Source organism: Schistocerca nitens, chromosome 4 (assembly GCF_023898315.1).
Source record: "Schistocerca nitens isolate TAMUIC-IGC-003100 chromosome 4, iqSchNite1.1, whole genome shotgun sequence".
Taxonomy (NCBI): Eukaryota; Metazoa; Arthropoda; class Insecta; order Orthoptera; family Acrididae; genus Schistocerca; species Schistocerca nitens.
Genome location: NC_064617.1, coordinates 655,350,646 through 655,366,430, shown reverse-complemented (window position 1 = coordinate 655,366,430; position 15,785 = coordinate 655,350,646).

The window sequence follows — 15,785 nt, the reverse complement described above, 5'->3', positions numbered from 1 at the left end:
CTCTTATAACTGCTATCTGGTTTCTGTACAAATTGTAAATAGCCTTTCGCTCTCTGTATTTTACCCCTGCCACCTTCAGTTCTTCCACCTAGGCAGCGAAATAACCAATGACGTGCGGAGCAAGAAGGACGTAGAAAGCAGAGAAGCACTGGCAAAAAGGGCATTACTGCTCAAGAGCTGTCTACAAGCATCGAAAATAGGCCTCAGTTTGAGTAGGAAATGTCTGAGAATGTACGTCGTCTGGAGCACAGCGTTTTATGAAAGTGATACACTGATTGTGGGAAAACCGGAACAGAAGAGAATCGAAGCATTTGAGTTGTTGTGCTACAGATGAATACTGAAAATAATATGGAGCTATAAAGTAAGGGATGTGGAGGTTCTGCGCAGAATCGGAGAGAATGGAATATGTGGAAGACACTGAAATGAGAAGGGAGAGGATGATAGGATATCTGTTAAGGCAACAAGGGATTACTTACATGGTAGTAGAGGGAGCTGTTGACAACAAATACTGTAGAGGAAGACAGAGATTAGAATGTCAGGAAATAACGACGTAGGTCGCAAGTGCTACTCTAAGATGAAGAGGTTGGCACAGGAGAGGGATTGGTGCGAGCCGCATCAAACCAGTCAGACGACTGATGATTCCAAAAATAAATAAATAAATAAGATGCACGGCGTCCCAGGGCAACACGTGCGGTATTTAAAATTCCATGTTGTTGTGGGCACGCATGTACTGGATCCCCGAATGTAAGTGGGAACACCCGCACAGTCGAACATAAAACGAACCGTTATCTGTGACACAACGAAAAAATGACCGCAGTGGAACATGTGTTTTGAGATAGGAATGACGAAATAAAATTCAGTGAACTAGCATTGTAGCAACGACGTCGCATTATCATGCGCGCAAGTATAGAGAAGTAACAGAGATTCGTAAACACCATAATTATGTTAATAGAAAAGAGTAAAGTATGAATTTAGATAAGATGTTGGTGGCTACTTTACGCCAACAAAATGGTTGTCGATTTTTTTAATTGAGAATGATGACGCCATCCAGAGTTAGTCACACAGACGGCGTCACGTAACGTATGGTGGTGCTCTGTATACGCTCTGTAGATGTTGGTACTCTCAAGCCTTAGTGACAGTAGCCATTTTACTGCGGAAGATGTCTCCCGAACTCGGAGACTAAACGTTAGGAAGCAGTTTTGTACATCGACTATGGCCTCTCAGCCCGGAAGTTTTAACTAATCTAAATACGCTGGAGGAGTCTCATCGCTGCATACATAAAGATGAGCATCTCACGTTTTAATTGCATTGGCGTGTTAATAGTATAACCAAAAACAAATCCTTCGGCGTAACCAAATTCTACTATATACAGTTATTAATTTTTTTCTAAAAATGCTTGTTTAGAAATATGTACACAAATTCATCAGTCATATGATCACAATATCTCTTTCAACTGGTTATAAGGCATTGTCATTTAATGTAAAAAGCGTATTGCACACTCACCTGTTGCAGCCCCTGCTGTTAAAGAAAACAAAAGATTTATTGATAACTGCATTTCGGGTACTTAGCGTCCGTGTCGTGGGCCAGAGATTTTACCTCGCATGTGTACGTTTGTCAGCATTCTCTTTGGTTTGCGGCAGGGGAGGGGGGGGGAGGGGGATCTTACGAGTGAGCCCATTCTTAGTCGCCTCGACCGTGTCACGTTCTACAGAACTTCCTGATTGCTAATAATTTCCAAAATGACATTTTTCACTCTGCTGCTGAATGTGCGCTGATATGAAACTTCTTGGCAGATTGAATCTGTGTGCCAGGCCGAAACTCGATCTTGGGACCTTTGCTTTCGCGGGCAAGTGCTCTACCGACTGAGCTACCCAAGTACTACTCACGCCGCGTCGTCAAAGCCTTAATTTCGCCAGTTAATAATTCGGTGTTAATTGTATGATGCCTCATTAGCGCCGTGGTACTCCACAGAGTCCTTCACTCTCAGCTTTCGCTCGACCTACTGATAACAATGCGACAGCAATTCGGCTCGCTACTGTAGCAAAAGGATGAGAAGGAAATGTAGAGAGTAAGAGAACATGGAGTGGGAGAGGGAATGGAAAACTCGAGCCATCTCGTTGAACTTTGTGCAGAGAGCAATTCAATCATTGCTAATACCTGATTTAATAATCACGAAAAGTGTTTGTTTGCGGAGAAGAGACCTTGAGGCAGCAGAACGTTTCAGTTACATCACATAATGGTAAGACACATTTAGAAACCAGAATTAAAATGCAAAACATTTCCTTGAAGAGGTGTGGACTGTGACCATCATTTATTTTTTATGAATTGCTGATCTAAGTTGAAGAGATTTCGGTGCGATAGAGAATTAAGGAGCTGGAACTTCAATAAACTGGAAGATCCATAGGTCGCTGAGAGCTTAAAACGTAGGGGTAGGCATTTATTTTCTGAAACAGGTTAATGGAATGCAATAGAAGATCAATGGATAGCTTTGACAAATAAACTAGTAAAAGCTGCAGAGAAGGAAAAAAGAAAACAGATTAGGCTCAGTAAATATACGTGGGTGACATAGATATGTGGAATTTAATTAATGAAGTAAGAAAATATTAAAAGCGCTGCATATGAAGCTGCCAAATGTTAATATAGTCGCGTAATAAAATAAGACTGAGATGAATCACAAAATAGCAAAGCGGATATAACTAGTAGAAAAATGAAACGTTGTAGACGTATGCTTGATAGTGTGGTAGATAGATACTACCTAAAATTATAGAGGCTTTAGGAGAATAAAGAACCACCTGTGCCATTATTAAGATTTCAGATAGAGATATGGTACAAAGCAAAGAAGGGAAGACTTACATACATACTTATAGGGTCTAGACAGGTGGTGCAAACTAGAAAACAGAAGAAGTAGAAGACGATAGATATGATACTTTCACGGAATACTAAAAAAAATGGTTCAAATGGCTCTGAGCACTATGGGACTTAACTTCTGAGGTCGTCAGTCCCCTAGAACTTAGAACTAATTAAACCTAATCAACATAAGGACATCACACACATCCATGCCCGAGGCAGGATTCGAACCTGCGAGCGTAGCGGTCGCGCGGTTCCAGAATGTAGCGCCTAGAACCGCTCGGCCAAATAATAAAAGACTTAAGTCAAAACAAGGCCGCAAGAGTAGACAAGTCCCTCAGAACTTTTGAGATCTTTTGAATGATAGCCCTGAAAAAACCAATCCGCCTGGTATGCCTGATATGTGCCAGGCGAAATAACATCAGATTTGAGGAAGACGTAATAAATTCTTCAGTTAAGAATTCAGATGCTAAAAGATGCGAATATTACCGAAATATCAGTTTAAGAGCCGCCCGGAGAGGCCGAGCGGTTCTAGGCGCTTTAGTCTGGAACCCCGTTACCGCTACGGTCGGAGGCTCGAATCCTGCCTCGGGCATCAATGTGTGTGATGTCGTTAGGTTAGTTAAGTTTAAGAAATTCTAAGTTCTAGGGGACTGATGACCTCAGATGTTGAGTCCCATAGTGCTCAGAGCCATTTGAACCATATCTGTTTAAGAATTCGTAGTCACGAAATAGTACCTTGAATTATTTATCGAAGGATGAAGAAACAGGTAGAAATAGATTTTGGTGATGATCAGATGTGATTCTCGAGAAATATAGGGACACGTGCCGCAGTACTTTCCACGTTACTAATCTTATAGGGTATGTTAAACAATAATTAATATGCGTTTAAAGCAGTTATAAATTCAGTGAAAGCTTGTGACATATTAACTGGAATATACTCTTTGAAATTCTGAAGGTACCAGGAATAAAACACAGAGAGCGATGTGCAGCTTATAAAGAAATCAGACGGAAGTTACAGGGAGTTGAAGGCCGTGAAAGGTAAGCATTTGTTGGTAAGGGAGTGGGACAATGTTGTAGTCTATCCTTGATGATATTTAATCTCTACACAGATTAAGAACCAAAACATACTAACTAGAAATTACGAAATGATCCCACGGATAGGTAAACAGCAACAGCCATCCGTTATCCATGACAGTGTTGTATAGGAGAAAGCTTCGTCGTTAACTGACTGTAGGACTGAGACAGAATTTTATCTGGTTTGTAGAATGGCATCTTCTGTATCGGTAAATGTGAGTTAATACTGCTGGGAAGGTAACATAACCTAATAATGCTCGATTACAGTATCAGTGGTGTGCTGCTTGACACTGTGGTGTAGATCATATACCTATGCGTATCGCTGTAAAGCGACATGAAATGGAACGAGCGCATAAGGGCGGTCGTAGGGAAGGTCAAAGGTCGAGGTCGGTTTATTGGAAGAGTTCTAGGAAAGCGTAACACATCTGTAAAGGAAACCGCATACAGAATGCGTGTGAGACCTGTGCTGTGTGGCACGAATGAGTTCCTCGGCTCCAGAGATTCACTTTGTACGGTGTGTCTCGCTGTGGACGTTAAAAACCCGGACACGTAATTCCCGCTAGCATCACCATGGCCGAGCTGGTTACGAGGATGGTGGGTGGAGTCAGTTTCAGTACGGAGATGAAAGAACGAGATCAGGGCAGAGCTAACAAGAGGGCTTCCAGAAACTGGTTCGCTGCTGTAGTGTCAGCCGGACGTCACTGTGGTGCGTGCAAGGCCTTGCCGTAGTGTGCGCACAACAGTCTGGTGGAGCGGTTGTGTTATACAGGGGGGCGGTTACTGAATGGATTTAATAGTATAAAATTTGATTTTTATGTTTCACTTTGTGTTCACCAGTGCCTTCTGCCTGGCGGCTAGTTGCAGCATATCAGTCACGTTGCACAAACCCGGACATAACCACTTTGAAACTCACGTGTTGAACAATCAGCAGCTAAACTCACGTGTTGCTGACCGGTAACGCTACCGAACTGCGCGTCTGCAACTTGGCTGTCCAATAGGGAGGGTTGGAGGCGGTCATGTGGGGATGGAACAGCAACCAGCCGCCTGGAGTGGACACACCATCCGCTCTCTTCTGCTGGCAGCTTCCGACCCGATCAGACGCTCTCCCCTCCGGCTCTCTTGGGCAGCGGCCCATCCAGTATCGGCGACTTCTCTAAGCCTGCCTTTCCTTTGTACGGCATTAAACAACCATGCACTTAAAATATGTCTGATTTTTCAACTCAACACGTGCCCACTGCTTTCCCTCCCTCGCCAATACTGACACATTAACATCTGCTTTCAGAAGTGTGATCATATACATTCATAGTATCTTTTCTCGACCGTGCGCAGAGCGAATACTCTGCATCTACATACATAATCCACAAGCCACCGTATGATGCTCAGTAGAGGGCACCCTGCATCACTATTGTCCTTATCTTCTCTATTTTAGTCACAAACAAAGCGAGGGATAAGCCACTGTCTATACGCCCTAATTTGTATTATCTTCGTGGTCCTTACACGAACTATACGTCTACGGCGGTAGAAACGTTCAACAGTAAACCTCAAATACTGGTTTCCCACACTTTTTCAGTTGTGTTCGTCGATAAGAACGTCTCATTCACTCCAGAAATTGCCAACTTACCGGTAACAGATCTAGCAGCCTACCTCTGAATTGCTTCGATGTCTTCCTTTAATTTGACCTGGTGCAGATATCAAGCACTGGTGCAGTATTCTAGAATGGGTCACGCAGGTGTCCCGCATGCTGTCTCCTTTACAGTTATACAGTGCGGGCGTAGAAAGGCCCTTCTTCATGTCAAAGGGTACACTACACGAGTGCTTTTGCAATTAACACTGATGGATTCCTAGTTGATCCAGTGTACTGTGTGGTAAACAAGTGGTGCATTGGGTGTATTACCTAGCGGCAACATTCTGCACAAAAGTGTGTGGTTGTTGATTGGCAAGCTGTGATCCTTTCTTGATGGCAACACAGAAGTTCAAGAATGTGCGTTCTGTTCAAGAGCAGTTCAAATTGTTAAATACACGTTTTGGTTGGTTGGTTGATTTGGGGGAGGAGACCAAAGAGCGTGGTCATCGTTATCATAGGGTTAGGGAAGGAAGTCGGCCGTGCCCTTTCAAAGGAACCATCCCGGCATTTGGCTGTAGCGATTTAGGGAAATTACGGAAAACCTAAATCACAATGGCCGGACGTAGGTTTGAACCGTCGTTCAACCGAATGCGAATCCAGTGTGCTAACCATTAGGCCACCTCGCTCTGTACACTACTCACTGTATGCGTGGTTATTTGTGTTTTGTTTAAACTACACTGTGGGCTGGACTGTTGAGAATTCATCATGATACATGTCCTATTCGAATAATTAATTGTTTATGTTATGGTATAAGAATTCATTAAGGTACATGAGTAAGCAGTTTCGTAGAGCGTGATGTTTAACTTGTTGCGATAGATATCTGGTTCAAATGGTTCAAATGGCTCTAAGCACTATGGGACATAACATCTGAGGTCATCAGTCCCCTAGACTTAGAACTACCGAAACCTAACTAACCTATGTACAACACACACACATCCATGCCCGAGGCAGGATTCGAACCTGTGACCGTATCAGCAGCGCGGGGCCGGACTAAAGTGCCTCGAACCGCTTGGTCAAAGCGGCCGGCGGCTATCTGGTGGCGGTGGTATTAGCAGACCAATGTGTAGTTATGTGCTACGATACTAGTTAAGTCTGTTGGTTTTTGATCTTGTGTTGCCTCAGAGGACCAATCATTAACCATTCGCAATGTTGTTGGCTACTTGTGTAACTTAGGTCAAAGTTGGGATCTCAATTATTTAATTTTACAGAAAACATTATGTTGTACAGACCGTGTGGAGCCCTGCTTTAGGTACTTTGCGGAATACATAAATGTGCTCTTTTATTGATGATGAATTTCTAAGCTCCTTTTAGACGTATTTGGAAGTTACATGAAATAACTGTTGTGCTGAGCCCCACGTCTTCAACCCAGCCTGAACCCCACTCCTCCTAAATACTACGCTACATAAAAATTCTTGAGTTCTGCTCGAGTGTTGGGGATCCCCGACAGTTCGCATTAAAGAAGGCACCGAGCAATAAAGATGCGGGCTCCTAAATGTATTACTGGTGGGTGAGATCAACACGCTGGATGGCTACGTGGAATTAAATGGGAAGCTCTATATGACGAAACACTAACGTGGAGTATTAATTACATTGCCACCAACGTACGTGTCGCGTAAGTACAGCATAAAAAGAATCAGGACTTTCCCAGTAGCGTAAACACACACGTTTTGCCCTCTCTCCACTCACGTCTGGAACATAAAAGGGCATGAAACATTAGTACGCCATATGATCGCTAGTGAAGCGCAAACTTAGATGTAATTGTAGATGGAGATGTATAGAGGGGGCTAGAATTAGGGTAGAAGAATCTCTATTAGAAACGGTAAAGGACTGATCACTTGAACAGACTCGATAATGTCATGAAAAGTGGTAAACTGGTTACAAGACGAATATCAACGAAAGAAAAGGAAGGTTACTGGAATGTAGTCGAATTAAATCAGGTGAATTTGAAGTCATTTTGACTATTTTTCGACAGTGACTGTCTCATAAAATATGTAAGATTTTTTAATTTACCGCTACCAGTCCCAACTTCCGTAACTAATTTATTATTTATTTATTTTTCTACATGTTTCGAGGGAATCCCTCATCTTCAGGCTAAATGGCAACAATTTCACGATAAGATTATACTGATGTTACATAGTGTTTTCATAAATGCTGTGGTTATCGTGTGGAAGAAGAGGAAACGTAGTAAGAGGCGATGTCACTTTGGAAGCTGGACTGATGTTGTCATGAAAATGTTTTGTAACAGTCACTCTGTTCTTCTGGCATGGCAATCTCGTTGTGATGAGCTGCCACACAAGAAGAACAAAGTGAGTGACTGTTTAAAAACATTTTCATCACAACATCAGTCCAGCTTCCAAAGTGACATCGCCTCTTACTACGTTTCCTCTTCCTCCACACGATAACCACAGCATTTATGAAAACACTATGTAACATCAGTATAATCTTATCGTGAAGTAGTATTTGTAATCCCACTTAGACTTAAAATGAGGTATTCCCTCGAAAAATGTAGCAAAATAAATAAATATTATAATAGTTAACAAAGTTTGTGACTGGTAGCGGTAATTTAAAAAACCTTTACATAAATCAGGTGATGCTGAAAGAATTCAGTTTGCAAATGATAAATTAAAAACGGTCAGTGAGTTTCCTATTTGGGCAGCACATAACGATGGCGGAGGTAGAAAGAATATAAAATTAAAAATTTGAATAACTTGAAAACCATTTCTGAAAGAGGCAATTTATTAAAACACAATGTAATTTAAGTACTAGGAAGTGAAGTTATTTGCACGGAGTGTACTCTTACATGGAAGTGAGACGTCGACGATATATAGTTCGGAAAGAAAAAGAACTTTACCTTATTAAATGTGCAACAGAATGACGCTTTAAATTACGTAGGTAGTTGGAATAACTAATGAAGACATATCAAAGCGAATTGGGGACTGATTATGTTACACAACTGGAAGAAGTTAAGACCTGGAGGTATTGCCAGTTTACTACACGCGTGTGTGCAGTGGGGGAGGTGGCAAGCTCCCAGTTGGATAAATATGCCTTGAGATCAAAAATTCATTTCTCAGTTCCTTTCCATTGATACCAAATTCATCATCGTTTAACACTTTTTTAAAGTTCTTGCTGTGATAAGATAGTTGTATCCGCAGTAAAATTGAAAACAATGATCTAAAAGAAGCGTTATGATTCAACTTCATCAACAGGTTCATCCTTTGACTCGAATCAGATCCTTCTTCAATCCCCTGGGGCGAGTTTTCTTTCCTTGCTCAAAGTCTGAATGAAATGGAAGGTTGTCAACTAACACTCTTGCGCTATTAAAGCTCTCTTCCGTTATCACAATCTTTCCGAAAACAGCTAACACTTTCAAATAGATGCACAGCACCCCGGTTTACAGTAACTGCAGTGAGTCGCTGACTATGTTGACCCAAACTTAATTTCATACTATACAACTACACAACAAAGTAGTGAGAATTCATGTAGCTTTCTAGTCAGTGGCACTGTTTCTTCCAAAAGCATCCATTTCACAGGTTTCGCTGACGTCATAGACAGAATCATGCAGTTGTTCTATGTAATATAAACACATCAAAAAAAGTTTTGCATCACCTCGGTTTCGAGAGTTCCGGAACCTGTACAGAAAACTGGAATAGAGATCAACATGAAAACCACACATTGCGTGTTGCACCACCATACAGCGAGTCCTTCAGAGGTGGTGGTCCAGACTGCTGTACACACCGGTACCTGAACTACTCAGTAGTACGTCCTCTTGCATTGATGCATGACTGTTTTTATCATGGCATACTATCCACAAGTTCATCAAGTCGCAGTTGGTCCAAACTGTCCTACTCCGCAACGGCGGTTCGGTGTAGATCCCTCAGAGTGGTTGGTGGGTCACGTCGTCCATAAACAGCCCTTTTCAATCTATCCCAGACAGGGCCGATAGGGTTCATGTCTCGAGTACACGCTGAACACTCTAGTCGAGCGATTTTGTTGTCCTGAAGGAAGTCATTCACAAGATGTGGACGATGGCGGCGGGAATTGCGTCCATGAAGACGAATGCCTCGCCAACATGATACGGATGTAGTTGCACTATCGGTCGGAGGAAGGAGGTGGATGTTCCCTTCTGTTTTCGGGTGGCATTATGTGGGGCCCACGTACGCCGCTGGTGGTTTTGGAAGGCGCCGTAATGGCTGTACGTTACGTGAATGCCATCCTCCCACCGATAGTGCAACCATATCGGCAGCATATTGGCGAGGTATACGTCTTCATGGACGCAACTCGAGCCCCCATCCTGCACACCTTGCTAATGTCTTCCTTCAGGATAACGAAATCGCTCTACCAGAGTCTCGAGCATGTTCTCGAGACGAACTCTATCAACCCTGCCTGGGATAGTTTGAAAAGGGCTGTTTAAGGACGACGTGATCCACCAATCAGTGAGAGGGGTCTACGCCGTACCGCCATTGAGGAGTGTGACAATCTGGACCGACAGTGCCTTGATGAAGTGCGGATCGTATGCCACGACAAACACAGACATGCATCAATGCAAGAGGTCGTGCTACTGGATATTAAAGGTACCGGCGTGTACATCAGTCTTGACCACCACCTCTGAATGTCTCGGTGTATGGTGTTTAATCATGCAATGGGCGGCAACCATGAGCAATAAAAAGGGCAGAAATTGTGTTTATATTGATCTCTATTCCAATTTTCTGTTCAGGTTTCGGAACTCTGGAAACCGAGGTCATGCAAAACGTTTTTTGATGTTTGTACATTTATACAAACTCGGAAAATATTTGGTACTGAAGAACAGGGCAGCTCATAACCACACATTCGCATTTTCCGTAAAACGCAGATGACCGGTCTCTGACGATGACCGATAACGATAATGCATCCAGAAAGGTCCTCGATATGAACTGGTGAGATATGCAGTGTGTTTCGCAATTCCTAGTAGAGGATTCTGTGGTTTGTAGACGATACTTAGTCTATAAGATTTTGTGTCCAGAACTGTACCGTTTGGATATGAAATAATTCTGAAGATCGGATCACTTCCAAGTCTCCCACATCGCAGAACTCAATGCCACTTCTAGCCACTGTTTAATTACTTCACCATATACCCTTTCAGACAACCCACAATGCGAGAAACTGTAATCTTCGCAACTGAGAGGCTTGCCTGTAGTGGGCTACCGATGGTGCAATAGTCATATGTTACTCAGAGACTGACTATGAGTACCATAGGATTTTCCACCCATGATGTGGCCCGATACCTCACCTATATTCTGCATCTGTACATTGGCAGAACTGGCAGTTATATTGAAAAGTCAGTCCATTTTACTGAAAAACCGAAGGAGATTAATGTCAGCCTAAGTGACACTTTTGTCAGCTCTGATATAATGTCCCTGTTAGTGTGCTTCTTGTAAACGAAACTGTTTCATATACAGCAGATATTTTTCCGCCTGACAGAGTGGCTTTATTTAAACACAGCCTCAACACTACCTACTTGCGGTACAACAGTTTATTTTACGAACACATCGACAGGTTGGCTATGGGAAGCCCTCCTGGTCCACTTTTTGCCAGTTTATTTATGGAGTTCTTTGGACAACGGCGCAGCAGACGGCCATTAAAAGACTAAGTAAGTAGTAGCGTTAAGTGGATGACACATTTGTAGTATGGACTCATGGTGAAAGGAGCGGATGTTTTCTTGGGGCGCCTCAATGGTACTAACGTGCAATGAAAGCAGCGGTGAACCTAATTTTCTGGATGTATCCGTAATCAAACGGCTGGACGGGACTCTGAGCCATAAGGTATTCAGGAAAGACACGCACGCTGACTGAAACTTCCACAAGGAATCGAAACATCATCCTAAATAAAAAAGAGGTGTAACTAAAATGTGAGACTCGGTTTATTTGCAGCAGGTATTAAATCACCTACAGTCAGCTTTAAAAAATTGATGTTCTGGTAAGGAAATTTACCTCTCTTTCATTAATAAAATTAAGGAATCAATCGCGAAAGTTTTGGCCAACTACAGGGTCGAAACGATCTTTATACCGGCAAAAAAACCTGTGGTCTAGTGGTACCGCCTTTGATTAGTAATCAAAACGTCTTCCGTTCCGCTCGAACTGTGATTTTAATGAGCTTTGGCTGCCAAAGACTTCCGGCCTAAGAAGTCATCCTCATTCTTCCAACTGGCTTGTCAAAGAGGGCGGAGGAGTGGGCAGGGGTTCAGGGCACTCTCTTGCCCTTGGGGTGGGAAACTGCCTCTAAAGGAGGAGGTTTCACTAATGATCAACGGCCTGAGGATGCAAAAGGCAATGGAAACCACTTACTTAAAGGCACATAACGTCTATCCACAGGACATGTGGCCTGTAACTGAAAAAGTGTAACGATGATCTCCCCAATGGCAAATGGTTCCTCAATAATCATCCATTAGGATTTCGGGGACGTGATAGCCAAGGGGGGAGGTGGCCATTAAAAACAGACTGAATAACAAACGAAAGGATAACGTTCTACTAGTCGTGGAGTGGAATGTCAGGAGCTTGGACGTGGTAGGGAAGCTACAGAATCTGAAAAGACAAAATGCAAAGGCCCACTTTAGGTATAGGAAGTGGCAGTGTAGTGATATGGGAAGAAGACAAGGATTTCTGGTCAAAAGTACAGGGTAATGTCAAAGTAACAGAAAATTGTATAAGGGGAGTAGGATTCGTAACGAATAGGAAGGCAGGGCAGTTGGTGTGTCACTGTGAACATTTCAGTGACGGGGTTGTTCTTACCAGAATCGACAGCAGGCCAACATCAACAACGAAAGAGATAGAGAAAGTGTATGAGGATATTGAAAGGTTAATACAGTAGGTAAAGGGAGATCAAGGTCAAATAGACATGGAGGACTTGAATACAGTGTAGGGGAAGGAGTAGAAGACAAGGTTACAGGAGAGTAGGAGCTTGGGACTAATAATGAGGAAGGACTGAGACTAATTGATTTCACAATAAGTTTCAGCTAATAATGGGGACAACCCTGTTCATGAATCACAAGAGGAGGAGGTTGACTAGGAAAAGGCCGGGTGATTTCAGTTAGATTACATCACGGTCAGACAGAGATTCCGATATCAGATACTAAATTGTAAGGCGGTCCCAGATCACAATGTAGTAGTGACGATGCGTAGGCTGAAGTTTAAGAGATTAGTGAAGAAGTAACAGTGCGCAAACAAGTGGGATACGTAAGTACTAAAGAATGACGAGTTAAGCTTGAAGTTCTATAACGCTTCAGATACAGCAGTGAAGATTAGTACAGTAGGCAGTACAGTTGAGGAGGAATGGACATCTCTAACAAGTTCACTCACTAAAATTGGAAAGAAGATAACTGCGAAGACACTATTGGTAAGAGAAGAATTACTTCAGCTGATCGATGAAAGAAGAAAATACAAAAAAGTTCAGTGAGATTCAGAATACGGAAATACAGGTGGCTGAGAAATGAAATAAATAGGAAGTGCAGAGAAGCTAAGACGAAATGGCGGCATGAAACATGTGAATTAATCGAAAAAGAAATGATTGTCGGAAGGACAGTCTCAGCATACAGGAAAGTCAAAACAACATTCGGAGACGTTAAAAGAAAGGTTGGTAACATTAAGAGTCCAAAGGGAATTCTACTGTGAAATGCAGAGCAGAGAGCGGGTAGTTGAAAAGAATACATTGAAAGCCTCTGTGAGGGTCAGATTTGTCAGATGAGATGGAAAAGGAAACAGGAGACGTTTTAGAAGAGACAGAAAGCCGGTATTAGAATTAGAATTTAAAAGAACTTTTGAGGACTTATTATTAAATAAGGGATAGAGAATATTACATAAGAATTTCTAAAATCATTGGAATAAGTGGCAAAAAAGCGATTATTCACGTTGGTGTATAGGATGTATGAGTCTGGTGACATACCATGTGAATTCCTGACAAATATCATCCACACAATTCCGGAAACTGCAAGAGCTGACAAATGCAAGAATTATCGCAGAATCAGCTTAACAGCTCATGTTTCAATGTTACTTGCAAGAATAATATACTGAAGAATGGAAAAGAAATTGACGATGTATTAGACAATCAGTTTGGCTTTATGAAATGTAAATGCACCATATCAATAAGACGATTCGCTGATGACACCGCTATAATGAGTGAAAGTGAAGAAGAAATGCATGATGTGCTGAATGAAGTGAACAGCTTATTGAGTACAGAATATGGATTGGGAGTAACTCGAAGAAAGACGAAAGTAATGAGAAGCAGCTCAAATGAGAACTGCAAGAAACTTAACATCAGGATTGTTGGTCACGAAGTAAATGAAGTTAAGTAGTTCTTCCACGTTGTTGTTGTTGTGGTCTTCAGTCCTGAGACTAGTTTGATGCAGCTCTTCATGCTACTCTATCCTGTGCACGCTTCTTCATCTCCCAGTACCTGCTACAGCCTACATCCTTCTGAATCTGCTTAGTGTATTCATCTCTTGGTCTCCCTCTACGACTTTTACCCTCCACGCTGCCCTGCAATACTAAATTGGTGATCCCTTTATGCCTCAGAACATGTCCTACCAACCACTCCCTTCTTTTTGTCAAGTTGTGCCACAAACTCCTCTTGTCCCCAATTCTATTCAATACCTCTTCATTAGTTATGTGATCTACCCATCTAATCTTCAGCATTCTTCTGTAGCACCACATTTCGAAAGCTTCTATTCTCTTCTTGTCTAATCTATTTATCGTCCATGTTTCACTTCCATACATGGCTACACTCCATACAAATACTTTCAGAAACGACTTCCTGACAAATCTATACTCGGTGTTAACAAATTTCTCTTGTTCAGAAACGCTTTCCTTGCCATTGCCAGTCTACATTTTATATCCTCTGTACTTCGACCATCGTCAGTTATTTTGCTCCCCAAATAGCAAAACTCCTTTACTACTTTAAGTGCCTCATTTCCTAATCTAATTCCCTCAGCTTCACCTGACTTAATTCAACTACATTCCATTATCCTCGTTTCGCTTTTGTTGATGTTCATCCTATACCCTCCTTTCAAGACCCTGTCCATTCCGTTCAACTGCTCTTCCAAGTCCTTTGCTGTCTCAGACAGAATTACAATGTCATGGACAAACCTCAAAGTTTTTATTTCTACTCCATGGATTGTAATACCTACCCCGAACTTTTCTTTCCTTTCCTTTACTGCTTGCTCAATATACAGATTGAATAAAATCGGGGAGAGGCTACAACCCTGTCTCACTCCCTTACCAACCACTGCTTCCCTTTCATACATCTCGACTCTTATAACTGCTATCTGGTTTCTGTACAAATTGTAAATAGCCTTTCGCTCTCTGTATTTTACCCCTGCCACCTTCAGTTCTTCCACCTAGGCAGCAAAGTAACCAATGACGTGCGGAGCAAGAAGGACGTAGAAAGCAGAGAAGCACTGGCAAAAAGGGCATTACTGGTCAAGAGCTGTCTATAAGCATCGAAAATAGGACTCAGTTTGAGTAGGAAATGTCTGAGAATGTACGTCGTCTGGAGCACAGCATTTTATGGAAGTGATACACTGACTGTGGGAAAACCGGAACAGAAGAGAATCGAAGCATTTGAGTTGTTGTGCTACAGATGAATGCTGTAAATAATATGGAGCTATAAAGTAAGGGATGTGGAGGTTCTGCGCAGAATCGGAGAGAATGGAATATGTGGAAGACACTGAAATGAGAAGGGAGAGGATGATAGGATATCTGTTAAGGCAACAAGGGATTACTTACATGGTAGTAGAGGGAGCTGTTGACAACAAATACTGTAGAGGAAGACAGAGATTAGAATGTCAGGAAATAACGACGTAGGTCGCAAGTGCTACTCTAAGATGAAGAGGTTGGCACAGGAGAGGGATTGGTGCGAGCCGCATCAAACCAGTCAGACGACTGATGATTCCAAAAATAAATAAATAAATAAGATGCACGGCGTCCCAGGGCAACACGTGCGCTATTTAAAATTCCATGGTGTTGCGGGAACGTATATACTGGATCCCCGAATGTAAGTGGGAACACCCGCACAGTCGAACATAAAACGAACCGTTGTCTGGAACACAACGAAAAAATGACCGCAGTGGAACATGTGTTTTGAGATAGGAATGACGAAATAAAATTCAGTGAACTAGCATTGTAGCAACGACGTCGCATTATCATGCGCGCAAGTATAGAGAAGTAACAGAGATTCGTGAACACCGTAATAATGTTAATAGAAAAGAGTA